The 17,035-nt window shown below is 40.7% G+C and overlaps 4 non-coding genes across 4 annotated transcripts; all 4 read right to left on the bottom strand.

Moving 5' to 3' along the window:
• Positions 1 to 5,224: 5,224 nt before the first annotated feature.
• LOC135032193 (U1 spliceosomal RNA) lies at positions 5,225 to 5,388 on the bottom strand. Its single transcript, XR_010227746.1, has one exon. It is a non-coding gene; the product is annotated as a U1 spliceosomal RNA (small nuclear RNA).
• Positions 5,389 to 5,538: 150 nt separating this feature from the next.
• Positions 5,539 to 5,702, bottom strand: LOC135032136 (U1 spliceosomal RNA). Its single transcript, XR_010227691.1, has one exon. It is a non-coding gene; the product is annotated as a U1 spliceosomal RNA (small nuclear RNA).
• A 674-nt stretch (positions 5,703 to 6,376) lies between these two features.
• On the bottom strand, positions 6,377 to 6,539 carry LOC135032185 (U1 spliceosomal RNA). Its single transcript, XR_010227738.1, has one exon. It is a non-coding gene; the product is annotated as a U1 spliceosomal RNA (small nuclear RNA).
• A 152-nt stretch (positions 6,540 to 6,691) lies between these two features.
• Positions 6,692 to 6,855, bottom strand: LOC135032317 (U1 spliceosomal RNA). The gene has a single exon (XR_010227859.1). It is a non-coding gene; the product is annotated as a U1 spliceosomal RNA (small nuclear RNA).
• Between the last annotated feature and the right edge of the window lie 10,180 nt (positions 6,856 to 17,035).

Below are 17,035 nucleotides of genomic sequence, written 5' to 3'. Positions count from 1 at the left end.
TAAGGCTATGGGTGTGGAGTGTAAGAGGGTGAGGGATTCACAAAACCGAAGCTTTATTGTAACACAGACACATATAAGGGGAGGGTCAATAAATAGAAAGATATCCTTTACTATAGAATGTAGTCCAATCCGACCTCTGTGCTCTTCCACAACTGAAAAACAGATAGTGTTCCCAAGCCTTCCATCCTGGAATATCTTTGGTCTTTCGCCAATGAAGAAAACAATCCCCAATGCTGGAGGAGCAGACCCTTCAACCACGATACAAGATCACAGCCAAAAGGCCGAGAAGCAACTACACTTGAGCTTAACAAAAATGGCTAAAACTTAGTGGAGGAAAGTGCAGTGCACCAAAACATAAGCTGACACAATCATGGAGAATGCGCCAGCATATATGCTCTTCTATCTATATTTTGCAAACCTGCTCTTGTCCCCTCCAGCTGCTCTATGTAGATTTAACGTCTGGCAAGGTGCATAACCCACTGACAAGCAGGAACACTCCTGCATGAGTTTTCTCTCTCACTAGCTGGATGATACACAATCATTTGCATGCGCTCCACTTCCGACACACCACCCACCCAACCACCCAGTCACCAGAGCCACCCACAAGCCAACTGGCTCCGTGATTTAATTTGCACAGTGTAGTCATCCAGGCAGCATGTCCTTCTCAATGGAAGGATCTCTGGTTCCATGGAATCTTCCGCATTGGAATGCTGCGGAACAAAAAGGATTTAAATATTCAGCTTGCTAGCATTCAATGTACCTGCGGCTTGGCTCTAGCACATGGGTCTTCATCCTGTGGCCCTCCAGCTGCTGTGAAACTACACATCCCAGCATGCCCTGCCACAGTTTTGCTATTAAGGTATGCTAAAACTGAGGCAGGGCATGCTGGGATGTGTAGTTCCACAGCAGCTGGAGGGTCGCAGGTTGAAGACCCATGTTTTAGCATGCCTGTTCTATGATGCATGTTCCATGATGTCACAATCAGCTTGGAATGGGGTGTCTAGCAGGCATTTGCTGACAGCCACTTGAGGGAGACACACATCAGGAGATGCAGCATATCGGAGGTCTTCGATGCCTTTCCAGCAAATGCACACCACCTGCTGCTGGTCTGGACACAAAACAATGCCCACAATCGAAGTCCCAAAATGCCCAACTACAGGATTCATGTAAGTAGTGAATTTAGGAATGAATTTAGAAGTAGGAAATTAAGTTAGTTCACAAGTACATTCAAATTCAGATCTAAAGACTAAACACAAAACACAAAATAAGACTCCACAGAGCAATTATCAGGTGTCTTTATCAATTGTTGCATTTAAAAAATCAAGCAATTAGGGAGCACAATGTTGCGACAATGTTACCCTATTTGCAAAATAGTACTAAATAAGTTTGTCGATGTAAGACATTTGCAAAGGCGCAAACAAAACACGCTGGAAAATGCAACTGAATCTGATTTTGGAGGTTAGAAAAGATGCAGGATCAAGTAGCTCCATGGGTAGGGTGTTTGATTAGAATTCAACAGGTTATAGGTTTGAATCCTGGGTATGATAGTTTGAGGTGTTATTTAATAAAGCATGTTTATATATTAGTCACACATGGCTTACTTGTACAAATGGCATGTCACCAGTTAGTGCTGACTGCTGATATGCCATTTGCACTAAAACAAATTAAAATGGTAAAAGTTATTGTACTTTAAGTAAAAATAAAAGCTAAAATATCAATCCCAGTTTTGGATTACTTTAATGAACAAAAAAAAAATGCATATAGCAAAGGATAGTTTCAATCTGCCTACCTCTGGGTTATGGACCCAGCATGCTTCCATTACAGTACTCTGCTGCACATGTAAGTGCAAGAGATCCTGAAGCACTCACTCATCATGGGAAAGTACCAATGTGTTTCTTCATTGGTTGATGGAAGAAACATCTTACAAAAACTCTCCACATTATTGACTTTTTAAAATGTTTCTAGGAATCGTTCTAGATGAATGCTTATTAGCCTTTGTCAGTATGGACTTTTACAAAGTGTTGCTGTGGCGCAATCAGTTACTGTGTAAGGCTATTAACCAAAAGGTTGGTGGTTCAATCCCACCCAGGGACGTAATTGACCTTGTTATCAGATTTTGGTGATCTTTATGTAGAAAAGTGAAAATTTCAAACCCCCTCTTATGGTGTAGGGTACCTGGCCTTCTCTGATGTAATCAGAGTTAGATTTGATTCAGTGATTTTATAAAAACAGCTAGGAAGCACAATTTAGCAGTGGGTTGCAGAGAAAAAGAAATATGCTGGCAAAAAAATCCAATTGAGTGATTAAACAGCTTTTCATTTTCTGGCTTTATTTTTATGCTAACAAATTTGTTCTCTGAAAAGTGTCCACAAAGCCAAGTTTCTGATTAACACATTTGTAGGGATGGTTTTTAACCTATTACTAAATTAAACTTGCTTCATTGGAAAGGCAGCAAGATGCATCCTCATTTCAATATCTACTGAAATAATACAGGTTGACACCAGGAAACATTAACGCCACTGCATCCTTTGTGCTTTCTCATGTGGAAGTCTGTTTAATGTGAAAACAAGGTGATATCTAATTAGCACACAGGTAAGGAATTAAGAAAATATTTATTTAAGGGTGAAGATGTTTCTCACAAAATCGTTGCCCCAATGCATCATTGAAATTCAAGCTGGAAAGATGATTTTAATATATCACTTGTACATTTTGTATTGCTCTTCTGGTGACAATGTAGTTTGTTTTTGTCAATTACCATTTTAATAATCGGGTAAAGAAAATTAAGTGGATTTTTGAAAGAAAACAATACTGTCAATATACTATTAAAACAAATGAAAATGGTAAAAGTTATTGTACTTTAAGTAAAAATAAAAGAGCAAAAATATCAATCCCAGTTTTGGATTACTTTAATTAACAAAAAAAAAACGCATATAGCAGAGGATAGTTTCAATCTGCCTACCTCTGGGCTATGGACCCAGCATGCTTCCATTACAGTACTCTGCTGCACATGTAATTGCAAGAGATCCTGAAGCACTCACTCATCATGGGAAAGTACCAATGTGTTTCTTCATTGGTTGATGGAAGAAACATCTTACAAAAACTCTCCAGATTATTGACTATTTAAAGTTTTTCTAGGAAACGTTCTAGATGAATGCTTATTAGCCTTTGTCAGTATGTACTTTTGCAAAGTGTCGCTGTGGCGCAATCAGTTAGTGTGTACAGCTATTAACCAAAAGGTTGGTGGTTCAATCCCACCCAGGGATGTAATTGACCTTGTTATCAGATTTTGGTGATCTTTAAGTAGACAAGTCAAAATTTCAAAAACCCCTGTTATGGTGTAGGGTACCTGGCCTTCTCTGATGTAATCAGAGTTAGATTTGATTCAGTGATTTTATAAAAACAGCTAGGAAGCACAATTTAGCAGTGGTTTGCAGAGAAAAAGAAATATGCTGGCAAAAAAATCAAATTGAGTGATTAAACAGCTCTTCATTTTCTGGCTTTATTTTTATGCTAACAAATTTGTTCTCTGAAAAGTGTCCACAAAGCCAAGTATCTGATTAACATCTTTGTAGGGATGGTTTTTCACCTATTACTAAATTAAACTTGCTTCATTGGAAAGGCAGCAAGATGCATCCTCATTTCAATATCTACTGAAATAATACAGGTTGACACCAGGAAACATTAACGCCACTGCATCCTTGCTGCTTTCTCATGTGGAAGTCTGTTTAATGTGAAAACAAGGTGATATCTAATTAGCACACAGGTAAGGAATTAAGAAAATCTTTATTTAAGGGTGAAGATGTTTCTCACAAAATCGTTGCCCCAATGCATCATTGAAATTCAAGCTGGAAAGATGATTTTAATATATCACTTGTACATTTTGTATTGCTCTTCTGGTGACAATGTAGTTTGTTTTTGTCAATTACCATTTTAATAATAGGGTAAAGAAAATTAAGTGGATTTTTGAAAGAAAACAATACTGTCAATATACTATTAAAACAAATTAAAATGGTAAAAGTTATTGTACTTTAAGTAAAAATAAAAGAGCAAAAATATCAATCCCAGTTTTGGATTACTTTAATTAACAAAAAAAAAATGCATATAGCAGAGGATAGTTTCAATCTGCCTACCTCTGGGTTAAGGGGCCCAGCATGCTTCCATTGCAGTACTCTGCTGCACATGTAAGTGCAAGAGATCCTGAAGCACTCACTCATCATGGGAAAGTACCAATGCGTTTCTTCATTGGTTGATGGAAGAAACATCTTACAAAAACTCTCCAGATTATTGACTTTTTAAAGTTTTCTAGGAAACGTTCTAGATGAATGCTTATTAACCTTTGTCAGTATGTACTTTTGCAAAGTGTCTCGGTGGTGCAATCGGTTAGTGTGTTTGGTTATTAACCAAAGGGTTGGTGGTTCAATCCCACCCAGGGATGTTATTGACCTTGTCATCAGATTTTGGTGATCTTTAAGTAGACAAGTCAAAATTTCAAACCCCCTCTTATGGTGTAGGGTACCTGGCCTTCTCTGATGTAATCAGAGTTAGATTTGATTAAGTGATTTTATAAAAGAACAGCTAGGAAGCACAACTTAGCAGTGGGTTGCAGAGAAAAAGAAATACGCTTGCAGAAAAATCCAATTGAGTGATTAAACAGCTCTTCATTTTCTGGCTTTATTTTTATGCTAACTAATTTATTCTCTGAAAAGTGTCCACAAAGCCAAGTATCTGATTAACACCTTTGTAGGGATGGTTTTTCACCTATTACTAAATTAAACTTGCTTCATTGGAAAGGCAGCAAGTGATGTCATCCAAGCAGTGGGTCAAAGTTGGCTTCAACCCTCGTCTGCTTATGAAAAGAGAAAAGGGATATGCAGGGCATGGCGGCCTTTTGCGACGCTTGGATGACCCCTAGTTCGCATTAAACACCCCCACCCTCCTTCGGTGTGGGGCTCATGTTGGCCATGCCCCAGCCCCTGAAGCATTCAAGCTGATTTCTTGCAGCAGCTGGGTACTGTAACAGCTCCAGAGCTGCTCTGTAAGGCAAGTAAAAGGGTGTGGGCCCTTCAGCACTACCTGTAGTTTGCATTGTGCATTGGAAGGCACAAAGTAAGCAGACGGGAGGAGAAGTCAGGATAGTGCACAAGGTTATAGAAGGGAGGGGCTCAAGAAAAGAGAAGTGGAAACAGACAGCATACTAGGCTGGAGAGAGACCTGAGACAAAGAGATCTGAATTATACGAGAGCCGTCCAGGGGAAACACAAATTATGCAGTCAAGTTTCCCACATTTTGGGAAATCGCAAGGGGCAGCACACCCAGAGTGCAATGGGTGAGCCTTGCCCTGGGAGAAGCACCTTCATGATCATAGTATCTCACCTGGCAGGTTAGTAGGAGTTGGGCTAGAGCTGGGGAGGGTCGCTGCTCGGGCACTACCTTTCAAGTGAAGGAGATCCAACTGAGGCAGCACAAGGGAACTCTCAAAAGAAGAACAAGGCTAGAGGAAGATCTGAGACAAAGAAATCTGACTTTACCAGAGCTGACCAGAGGAAAGCACAAACACAGTCCACCACTACCACAAATAATGCAGTCGAGTTTCCCACATTTGGGGAAATCACAGGGGTCAGCATACCCAGAATGCAATGAATGAACCTCACCCTGGGAAAACAATCTTCATGACAATAGTATCTCCTATGCAAAATAAGTATGATTTGGGATAGGGCTGGGGAGGGCCGCTGCTCAGGCACATCTCTGTCAAGTAAAGGAGATTCAACTGAGGCAGCACAAGGGAACTCTCATCTGGGGACAACAACTGCAGGGAGAACACATATTTTCAGATGAACATGGGGTGGCAGAAGGCTGCCTAATACTGAAGCACCCCCAAACAACAAACCAAATGCAACAACTAGTGCAAGCATTCCTGGGGGATGGCCTGCAGCAGATGGATTTGAATATGGTGATGTCATCCAAGCAGTGGGTCAAAGTTGGCTTCAACCCTTGTCTGCATATGAAAAGAGAAAAGGAGCGTGCAGGGCATGGAGGCCTTTTGTGGTGCTTGGATGACCCCTAGTTCGCATTAAGCACCCCCACCCTCCTTCGGTGTGGGGCTCATGTTGGCCATTCCCCAGCCCCTGAAGCATTCAAGCTGATTTCTTGCAGCAGCTGGGCACTGTAACAGCTCCAGAGCTGCTCTGTAAAGCAAGTAAAAGGGTGTGGGCCCTGCAGCACTACCCGTAGTTTGCATTGTGCATTGGGAGGCACAAAGTAAGCAGACGGGAGGAGAAGTCAGGATAGTGCACAAGGGTATAGAAGGGAGGGGCTCAAGAAAAAAGAAGTGGAACCAGACAGCAAACTAGGCTGGAGAGAGACCTGAGACAAAGAGATCTGAATGACATGAGAGCCGACCAGGGAAAACTCAAATTATGCAGTCAAGTTTCCCACATTTGGGGAAATCGCAGGGGCAGCACACCCAGAGTGCAATGGGTGAGCCTTGCCCTGGGAGAAGCAACTTCATGATCATAGTATCTCACCTGGCAGGTAAGTAGGAGTTGGGCTAGAGCTGGGGAGGGTTGCTGCTCGGGCACCCCCCTGTCAAGTGAAGGAGATCCAACTGAGGCAGCACAAGGGAACTCTCGAAAGAAGAACAAGGCTAGAGGAAGATCTGAGACAAAGAAATCAGAATTTTACCAGAGCTGACCAGAGGAAAGCACAAATACAGTCCCCCACTACCACAAATAATGCAGTCGAGTTTCCCACATTTGGGGAAATCACAGGGGTCAGCATACCCAGAATGCAATGAATGAACCTAACCCTGGGAGAACAATCTTCATGACCATGGTATCTCCTATGCAAAATAAGTATGATTTGGGATAGGGCTGGGGAGGGCCGTTGCTCAGGCACATCTCTGTCAAGTAAGTTGCATTTGATTTGTTGTTTGGGGGTGCTTCAGTATTAGGCAGCCTTCTGCCCTACCATGTTCATCTGAAAATATGTGTTCTCCCTGCAGTTGTTGTCCCCAGATGAGAGTTCCCTTGTGCTGCCTCAGTTGAATCTCCTTTTGGAGAAGACCTCAATAAGATTGTAGCTGATCTGGCTACTGCTAAAACAGCTTGCCTACCTAGTATGACTCCTACCACGCAGAAGGCTAAAAGTACTTTTCTTGGCCCTTTCATTCTCCAGGTAAAGCGTACCCAAGGTCAGGCATACCCAAAGCAAGCTCATGTTTCCAGACCTGCCAAGCCCAGACTGAAGCAATCCTGGGCTGCCCATCAGCCTGCTTCCAAAACGGACAAGCCTGCCGCATGACGGTGCAGGCCTCCCTCTGGGGGATCCCAGGGTGGGGGGCCCGACTTCTAGGTTTGGCAAAGAAAGGTATAATTCTAAGCTAGAGAATTCTGTTTGGAGCTCACCTTGTACTTTGTGAAGAAATAATCAGCATTGTGGCTGAGCAGATACATGTAGTGTGTGGCTGCAAACTGCATGGATCTGCTGCGTTGTAATGCTGATTCTTTTTTTTTGCAAAGTACCAATAGCTTCATATAATGTTCACAATTTTTATGCAGGATCAAATAGCTCAATAGGTAGGGTGTTTGATTAGAATTCAACAGGTTATAGGTTTGAATCCTGGGTATGGTAGTTTGAGATGTGTTATTTAATAAAGTATGTTGTTCTGACTGCCGGCATCCTATCACCTGGGATATCATACTAAATAAATGGAGTTGATCAAATTTTTTTTTTTTTTTAACTAGGGACAATTTCCAGATACTTCCCTTTATAACTGAGATTGCCCCCTGGAACTTCACATCAGTTGACAACTATGCATGAGTGGGCAGTGCTTGCCCTGGATCTGTCCACCCATTTATGTGCCGCCATAAAATAAAGCATGACTAACAGTTATCCTGGGCGTACACTACACAATTATCTGTCAGGCTATCTATCCAGTCTGGATGGTTGGAATGAAAATCTGGTAATGTATAGGAGCAAATGTCAATTAACCATTTGCTCCCAAACACTAGAAAAGTGGTCAAAAATGGTCATTACACAAATTGGTTAAACCCAAAATTTAACCAATTTGTTTAGGGGACCATTTTTGTCCATTTTTTAGTGTTTGAGAGTAAATCGTTGATGGTCATTTGCTCACATAGATAACCGGATTTCTATTCCAACCAGCCAGTGTTGGAGAGATGGTCTGCCAGATTACATAATGCATACCAGAGCCATAACTAGACTTTTTGGTGCCCTGTGACAGAGAATTATATGCCCTCCCCCCCATTTTTGCAATATGGACAAAAGGCGCATGCCTTGTGGGGAAGGGGCATAACAAGATTGGTCTCAGAGAAAGCACATGAGATATGAAGATATATCTAGTATACTTGACACTCAATGGTTTGTGGTATTGCAGGGGTGCCCTCCTTAAATGCATATACAGTCACACATGGCATGTTTGTGTAAATGGCATATCAGCAGTCAGCACTAACTGGTGACATGCCATTTGTACAAGTAAGCCATGTGTGACTAATATATAAACATACTTTATTAAATAACACCTCAAACTATCATACCCAGGATTCAAACCTAAAACCTGTTAAATTCTAATCAAACACCCTACCCATTGAGCTACTTGATCCTGCATCTATTCTAACCTCCAAAAACAGATTCAGTTGCATTTTCCAGCGTGTTTTGTTTGCGCCTTTGCAAATGTCTTACATCGACAAACTTATTTAGTACTATTTTGCAAATAGGGTTACATTGTCGCAACATTGTGTTCCCTAATTGCTTGATTTTTTAAATGCAAAAATTGATAAAGACACCTGATAATTGCTCTGTGGAGTCTTCTTTTGTGTCTACTTCTTATCTACATTTAATTCCCTACCTATAATCAAGGCATTTTTAAATGCTGGGTGCTGCCAGGACGTGAGGCCTACCTAGTCTTTAGATCTGAATTTGAATGTACTTGTGAACTAACTTAATTTCCTACTTCTAAATTCATTCCTAAATTCACTACTTACATTAATCCTGTAGTTGGGCATTTTGAGCCTTCAATTGTGGGCATTGTTTTGTGTCCAGACCAGCAGCTGGTGGTGTGCATTTGCTGGAAAGGCATCGAAGACCTCCGATATGCTGCATCTCCTGATGTGTGTCTGCCTCAAGTGGCTGTCAGCAAATGCATGCTAGACACCCCATTCCAAGCTGATTGTGACATCACGGAACATGCATCATAGAACAGGCATGCTAGAACATGGGTCTTCAACCTGCGACCCTCCAGCTGCTGTGGAACTACATATCCCAGCATGCCCTGCCTCAGTTTTAGCATACCTTAAAAGCAAAACTGTGGCAGGGCATGCTGGGATGTGTAGTTTCACAGCAGCTGGAGGGCCACAGGATGAAGACCCATGTGCTAGAACCAAACCGCAGGTACATTGAATGCTAGCAAGCTGAATGTTTAAATCCTTTTTGTTCCGCAGCATTCCAATGCGGAAGATTCCATGGAACCAGAGATTATTCCATTGAGAAGGACATGCTGCCTGGATGACTGCACTGTGCAAATTAAATCACGGAGCCAGTTGGCTTGTGGGTGGCTCTGGTGACTGGGTGGTTGGGTGGGCGGTGTGTCGGAGGTGGAGCACATGCAAATGAATGTGTATCATCCAGCTAGTGAGAGAGAAAACTCATGTAGGAGTGTGCCTGCTTGTCAGTGAGTTATGCACCTTGCCAGACGTCAAATCTACATGGAGCAACTGGAGGGGACAAGAGCAGGTTTGGAAAATATAGACAGAAGAGCATATATGCTGGCGCATTCTCCATGATTGTGTCAGCTTATGTTTTGGTGCACTGCACTTTCCTCCACTAAGTTTTAGCCATTTTGTTTAAACGCAAGTGTAGTTGCTTCTCGCTCTTTTGGCTGTGATATTGTATTGTGGTTGAAGAGTCTGCTGGAGGCATTGTTTTCTTCATTGGCGAGAGACTGAAGATATTTCAGGATGGAAGGCTTGGGAACACTATCCGTTTTTCAGTTGTGGAAGAGTTGAAAGACCGGATTGGACTACATTCTATAGTAAAGGGTATCTTTGTATTTATTAATCCTCCCTTTATATGTGTCTGTCTTTCAATAAAGCTTTGGGCTTGTGATTCCGTCACCCTCTTACACTCCACACCCATAGCCTTATTAACTATTGTATTGTTTAAATGTATAGTGCAGTTCATGATTTATAGTGTAGGCTGACCTGTGCTGTAGTTCTTGAACTGTACTATACCGACAGCATTTGTATTGTGTTTTGGCTGTGCTGCAACACAGTACTTATGTGTGTAATGTTTATGTATGTTTTTTTGCTTCTTTATGTCAATAAAGACTGCTTTTTCAATCCAATATCTGAAAACAATCAATGTTTATCTTTGATGGCAATAGAAGTGGTATGATATTTGCTGCTTTTGAAAGGCAATATCTGATATGTCCCCTATCTGGTAACCATATATTAAATGGCTTTTCAGAAAAGGGAGATGGGAGAAGAGCTTTCAGTACTTGTAGGACCGATGCACATTTCCTATTCTAGCCTCCAAAAACAGATTCAGTTGCATTTTCCAGCGTGTTTTGGATGCGCCTTTGCAAATGTCTTACATCGACAAACTTATTTAGTACTATTTTGCAAATAGGGTTACATTGTTGCAACATTGTGTTCCCTAATTGCTTGATTTTTTAAATGCAACAATTGATAAAAACACCTGATAACTGCTCTGCGGAGTCTTATTTTGTGTCTACTTCTTATCTACATTTAATTCCGTACCTCTAATCAAGGCATTTTTAAATGCTGGCGGCTGCCAGGACGTGAGGCCTACCTAGACTTTAGATCTGAATTTGAATGTACTTGTGAACTAACTTAATTTCCTACTTCTAAATTCATTCCTAAATTCACTACTTACATGAATCCTGTAGTTGGGCATTTTGGGACTTCGATTGTGGGCATTGTTTTGTGTCCAGACCAGCAGCAGGTGGTGTGCATTTGCTGGAAAGGCATCGAAGACCTCCGATATGCTGCATCTCCTGATGTGTGTCTCCCTCAAGTGGCTGTCAGCAAATGCCTGCTAGACACCCCATTCCAAGCTGATTGTGACATCACGGAACATGCATCATAGAACAGGCATGCTAAAACATGGGTCTTCAACCTGCGACCCTCCAGCTGCTGTGGAACTACACATCCCAGCATGCCCTGCCTCAGTTTTAGCATACCTTATAGCAAAACTGTGGCAGGGCATGCTGGGATGTGTAGTTTCACAGCAGCTGGAGGGCCACAGGATGAAGACCCATGTGCTAGAGCCAAGCCGCAGGTACATTGAATGCTAGCAAGCTGAATATTTAAATCCTTTTTGTTCCGCAGCATTCCAATGCGGAAGATTCCATGGAACCAGAGATCCTTCCATTGAGAAGGACATGCTGCCTGGATGACTACACTGTGCAAATTAAATCACGGAGCCAGTTGGTTTGTGGGTGGCTCTGGTGACTGGGTGGTTGGGTGGGTGGTGTGTCGGAGGTGGAGCACATGCAAATGATTGTGTATCATCCAGCTAGTGAGAGTGAAAACTCATGCAGGAGTGTGCCTGCTTGTCAGTGGGTTATGCACCTTGCCAGACGTTAAATCTACATAGAGCAGCTGGAGGGGACAAGAGCATGTTTGCAAAATATAGATAGAAGAGCATATATGCTGGCGCATTCTCCATGATTGTGTCAGCTTATGTTTTGGTGCACTGCACTTTCCTCCACTAAGTTTTAGCCATTTTTGTTAAGCTCAAGTGTAGTTGCTTCTCGGCCTTTTGGCTGTGATCTTGTATTGTGGTTGAAGGGTCTGCTGGAGGGAGGGATTGCTTTCTTCATTGGCGAAAGACCAAAGATATTCCAGGATGGAAGGCTTGGGAACACTATCCGTTTTTCAATTGTGGAAGAGTTGAAAGACCGGATTGGACTACATTCTATAGTAAAGGATGTCTTTCTATTTATTAATCCTCCCCTTATATGTGTCAGTCTTTCAATAAAGCTTCGGGCTTGTGATTCCCTCACCCTCTTACACTCCACACCCATAGCCTTATTAACTGTTGTATTATTGTACAGTTTAAATGTATAGTGCAGTTCATGATTTATAGTGTAGGCTGGCCTGTGCTGTAGTTCTTGAACTGTACTATACCGTCAGCATTTCTATTGTGTTTTGGCATTGCCGCAACGCGGTACTTATGTGTGTAATGTTTATGTATGTTTTTTTGCTTCTTTATGTGCATCGGTCCTACAAGTACTGAAAGCTCTTCTCCCATCTCCCTTTTCTGAAAAGCCATTTAATATATGGTTCCCAGATAGGGGACATATCAGATATTGCCTTTCAAAAGCATCAAATATCATACCACTTTTATTGCCATCAAAGATAAACATTGATTGTTTTCAGATATTGGCTTGAAAAAGCAGTTTTTATTGACATTAAAAAAACATACATAAACATTACACACATAAGTACAGTGTTGCAGCACAGCCAAAACACAATACAAATGCTGACGGTATAGTACAGTTCCAGAACTACAGCACAGGCCAGCCTACACTATAAATCATGAACTGCACTATACATTTAAACTATACAATAATACAACAGTTAATAAGGCTATGGGTGTGGAGTGTAAGAGGGTGAGGGATTCACAAAACCGAAGCTTTATTGTAACACAGACACATATAAGGGGAGGGTCAATAAATAGAAAGATATCCTTTACTATAGAATGTAGTCCAATCCGACCTCTGTGCTCTTCCACAACTGAAAAACAGATAGTGTTCCCAAGCCTTCCATCCTGGAATATCTTTGGTCTTTCGCCAATGAAGAAAACAATCCCTCCCTCCAGCAGACCCTTCAACCACGATACAAGATCACAGCCAAAAGGCCGAGAAGCAACTACACTTGAGCTTAACAAAAATGGCTAAAACTTAGTGGAGGAAAGTGCAGTGCACCAAAACATAAGCTGACACAATCATGGAGAATGCGCCAGCATATATGCTCTTCTATCTATATTTTGCAAACCTGCTCTTGTCCCCTCCAGCTGCTCTATGTAGATTTAACGTCTGGCAAGGTGCATAACCCACTGACAAGCAGGCACACTCCTGCATGAGTTTTCTCTCTCACTAGCTGGATGATACACAATCATTTGCATGCGCTCCACTTCCGACACACCACCCACCCAACCACCCAGTCACCAGAGCCACCCACAAGCCAACTGGCTCCGTGATTTAATTTGCACAGTGTAGTCATCCAGGCAGCATGTCCTTCTCAATGGAAGGATCTCTGGTTCCATGGAATCTTCCGCATTGGAATGCTGCGGAACAAAAAGGATTTAAATATTCAGCTTGCTAGCATTCAATGTACCTGCGGCTTGGCTCTAGCACATGGGTCTTCATCCTGTGGCCCTCCAGCTGCTGTGAAACTACACATCCCAGCATGCCCTGCCACAGTTTTGCTATTAAGGTATGCTAAAACTGAGGCAGGGCATGCTGGGATGTGTAGTTCCACAGCAGCTGGAGGGTCGCAGGTTGAAGACCCATGTTTTAGCATGCCTGTTCTATGATGCATGTTCCATGATGTCACAATCAGCTTGGAATGGGGTGTCTAGCAGGCATTTGCTGACAGCCACTTGAGGGAGACACACATCAGGAGATGCAGCATATCGGAGGTCTTCGATGCCTTTCCAGCAAATGCACACCACCTGCTGCTGGTCTGGACACAAAACAATGCCCACAATCGAAGTCCCAAAATGCCCAACTACAGGATTCATGTAAGTAGTGAATTTAGGAATGAATTTAGAAGTAGGAAATTAAGTTAGTTCACAAGTACATTCAAATTCAGATCTAAAGACTAAACACAAAACACAAAATAAGACTCCACAGAGCAATTATCAGGTGTCTTTATCAATTGTTGCATTTAAAAAATCAAGCAATTAGGGAACACAATGTTGCGACAATGTAACCCTATTTGCAAAATAGTACTAAATAAGTTTGTCGATGTAAGACATTTGCAAAGGCGCAAACAAAACACGCTGGAAAATGCAACTGAATCTGTTTTTGGAGGTTAGAAAAGATGCAGGATCAAGTAGCTCCATGGGTAGGGTGTTTGATTAGAATTCAACAGGTTATAGGTTTGAATCCAGGGTATGATAGTTTGAGGTGTTATTTAATAAAGTATGTTTATATATTAGTCACACATGGCTTACTTGTACAAATGGCATGTCACCAGTTAGTGCTGACTGCTGATATGCCTTTTGCACTAAAACAAATTAAAATGGTAAAAGTTATTGTACTTTAAGTAAAAATAAAAGCTAAAATATCAATCCCAGTTTTGGATTACTTTAATGAACAAAAAAAAAATGCATATAGCAAAGGATAGTTTCAATCTGCCTACCTCTGGGTTATGGGCCCAGCATGCTTCCATTGCAGTACTCTGCTGCACATGTAAGTGCAAGAGATCCTGAAGCACTCACTCATCATGCGAAAGTACCAATGTGTTTCTTCATTGGTTGCTGGAAGAAACATCTTACAAAAACTCTCCAGATTATTGACTTTTTAAAGTTTTTCTAGGAAACGTTCTAGATGAATGCTTATTAATCTTTGTCAGTATGTACTTTTTGCAAAGTGTCTCTGTGGCGCAATCGGTTAGTGTGTTCAGCTATTAATCAAAAGGTTGGTGGTTCAATCCCACCCAGGGACGTAATTGACCTTGTAATCAGATTTTGGTGATATTTAAGTAGACAAGTCAAAATTGCAAACCCCCTCTTATGGTGTAGGGTACCTGGCCTTCTCTGATGTAATCAGAGTTAGATTTGATTAAGTGATTTTATAAAAAAAACAGCTAGGAAGCACAATTTAGCAGTGGGTTGCAGAGAAAAAGAAAAATGCTGGCAGAAAAATCCAATTGAGTGATTAAACAGCTCTTCATTTTCTGGGTTTATTTTTATGATAACAAATTTGTTCTCTGAAAAGTGTCCACAAAGCCAAGTATCTGATTAACATCTTTGTAGGGATGTTTTTTCACCTATTACTAAATTAAACTTGCTTCATTGGAAAGGCAGCAAGATGCATCCTCATTTCAATATCTACGGAAATAATACAGGTTGACACCAGGAAACATTAACGCCACTGCATCTTTGCTGTTTTCTCATGTGGAAGTCTGTTTAATGTGAAAACAAGGTGATATCTAATTAGCACACAGGTAAGGAATTAAGAAAATCTTTATTTAAGGGTGAAGATGTTTCTCACAAAATCGTTGCCCCAATGCATCATTGAAATTCAAGCTGGAAAGATGATTTTAATATATCACTTGTACATTTTGTATTGCTCTTCTGGTGACAATGTAGTTTGTTTTTGTCAATTACCATTTTAATAATCGGGTAAAGAAAATTAATTGGATTTTTGAAAGAAAACAATACTGTCAATATACTATTAAAACAAATTAAAATGGTAAAAGTTATTGTACTTTAAGTAAAAATAAAAGAGCAAAAATATCAATCCCAGTTTTGGATTAATTTAATTAACAAAACAAAATGCATATAGCAGAGGATAGTTTCAATCTGCCTACCTCTGGGTTATGGACCCAGCATGCTTCCATTACAGTACTCTGCTGCACATGTAAGTGCAAGAGATCCTGAAGCACTCACTCGTCATGGGAAAGTACCAATGTGTTTCTTCATTGGTTGATGGAAGAAACATCTTACAAAAACTCTCCACATTATTGACTTTTTAAAATGTTTCTAGGAATCGTTCTAGATGAATGCTAATTAGCCTTTGTCAGTATGTACTTTTGCAAAGTGTCGCTGTGGCGCAATCAGTTAGTGTGTAAGGCTATTAACCAAAAGGTTGGTGGTTTAATCCCACCCAGGGACTTAATTGACCTTGTTATCAGATTTTGGTGATCTTTAAGTAGACAAGTCAAAATTTCAAACCCCCTGTTATGGTGTAGGGTACCTGGCCTTCTCTGATGCAATCAGAGTTAGATTTGATTCAGTGATTTTATAAAAACAGCTAGGAAGCACAATTTAGCAGTGGGTTGCAGAGAAAAAGAAATATGCTGGCAGAAAAATCCAATTGAGTGATTAAACAGCTCTTCATTTTCTGGCTTTATTTTTATGATAACAAATTTGTTCTCTGAAAAGTGTCCACAAAGCCAAGTATCTGATTAACATCTTTGTAGGGATGGTTTTTCACCTATTACTAAATTAAACTTGCTTCATTGGAAAGGCAGCAAGATGCATCCTCATTTCAATATCTACGGAAATAATACAGGTTGACACCAGGAAACATTAACGCCACTGCATCTTTGCTGTTTTCTCATGTGGAAGTCTGTTTAATGTGAAAACAAGGTGATATCTAATTAGCACACAGGTAAGGAATTAAGAAAATCTTTATTTAAGGGTGAAGATGTTTCTCACAAAATCGTTGCCCCAATGCATCATTGAAATTCAAGCTGGAAAGATGATTTTAATATATCACTTGTACATTTTGTATTGCTCTTCTGGTGACAATGTAGTTTGTTTTTGTCAATTACCATTTTAATAATCGGGTAAAGAAAATTAATTGGATTTTTGAAAGAAAACAATACTGTCAATATACTATTAAAACAAATTAAAATGGTAAAAGTTATTGTACTTTAAGTAAAAATAAAAGAGCAAAAATATCAATCCCAGTTTTGGATTACTTTAATTAACAAAAAAAAAATGCATATAGCAGAGGATAGTTTCAATCTGCCTACCTCTGGGTTATGGACCCAGCATGCTTCCATTACAGTACTCTGCTGCACATGTAAGTGCAAGAGATCCTGAAGCACTCACTCATCATGGGAAAGTACCAATGTGTTTCTTCATTGGTTGATGGAAGAAACATCTTACAAAAACTCTCCACATTATTGACTTTTTAAAATGTTTCTAGGAATCGTTCTAGATGAATGCTTATTAGCCTTTGTCAGTATATAGTTTTGCAAAGTGTCGCTGTGGCGCAATCAGTTAGTGTGTAAGGCTATTAACCAAAAGGTTGGTG

This window comes from Pseudophryne corroboree, unplaced genomic scaffold (assembly GCF_028390025.1).
Source record: "Pseudophryne corroboree isolate aPseCor3 unplaced genomic scaffold, aPseCor3.hap2 scaffold_541, whole genome shotgun sequence".
NCBI classification, from domain to species: Eukaryota; Metazoa; Chordata; class Amphibia; order Anura; family Myobatrachidae; genus Pseudophryne; species Pseudophryne corroboree.
Note: the sequence above shows the minus strand (reverse complement) of the source record. Positions and strands in the feature narration are given on the sequence as shown.